The following is a 1,112-nucleotide window of genomic DNA, read 5'->3' on the forward strand; positions in this document are numbered from 1 at the left end:
GACACAAGTTTTGCTAAATGCTATTCCTGTATTTTATGAGCTCCAGTTGGGTTTAGTGTTCGTACCAATGCACTAAAACCAGCAGAAGGTGTGCGTAGGGTGTAATTTCTAACTCCTCAATGAGACTATTTGTGGATGCTGATAGCACTGATTACTACAGGGGAGTATATAATAGAACATGTTAAATTCACTGACAAACACAGGGCATRGAGATGCACTGCCCTATAACCGTAATTAAGTAAAAATAAACTGAGAAGGAATCACTAAAACATGTTAAAATCCATAAAAAATTGCTATGCAAAAAAAGTGTTATGTAAAACAAATGCATTATTACTATATATTTGAAATTACTGATCCGTCCAATTTAACAGAAATGTTTTCCAATTATTCTAAATTACTCTCAAGTGAAATACAATAATACAATATTTTTGGAAGCACATACTCCAGTAGTTTACCTTAGGAAATAATATTACAGAGTTACTTTTGCTTTAATTGCTGTAATATTTGACCAGATCAATACTTTAACTCAAGTAAAGAAACCGAATACTCCATCCACCAATGCTTGTTTAACAACGTTAGCTTTAAATTGCATCATGAAGACCAAGGAACACAYRAGACAGGTGAGGGATAAAGATGTTGAGAAGTTGAATGTGTGATTTTCCATAAAATTGCTCAATGATCTGAAGTTACAGCTACAATTAAATGAATAACTAATCATTTAAAAAAATGACTGTAGGAAGTCTGTACCTGCTGCTCCCCGAWAGGCAGAGGGGTTGGCAGCACCTGCAGAACACTTGGCTGATGGCCTCCTGGGCTTTAGTGTGTGTGTGTGGGGGGTGGGGGGGGTATTTTCCATGCACATATTTCAATTCTATACTAGAATCAAGTAACTATGTTATCTTCAGTTATGAAAATGCTGTAGATGTCGAAATTAAATTTGACTTTACATTATTGTCTATCTAAACATTTTGAAATTGGCCTCTGTCTATTTAAGTACCTCCTACTGTTTCAGACACTCCCCCTTCAACATGTTTTAAAACAATGGGCCTCATGCAAGAACCGTTCGTACGCACAGATTTGTTCTTAAGTTGTGCGTACGAGTGATTTAGGAG

Source organism: Austrofundulus limnaeus, unplaced genomic scaffold (genome assembly GCF_001266775.1).
Source record: "Austrofundulus limnaeus strain Quisiro unplaced genomic scaffold, Austrofundulus_limnaeus-1.0 Scaffold181, whole genome shotgun sequence".
NCBI classification, from domain to species: Eukaryota; Metazoa; Chordata; class Actinopteri; order Cyprinodontiformes; family Rivulidae; genus Austrofundulus; species Austrofundulus limnaeus.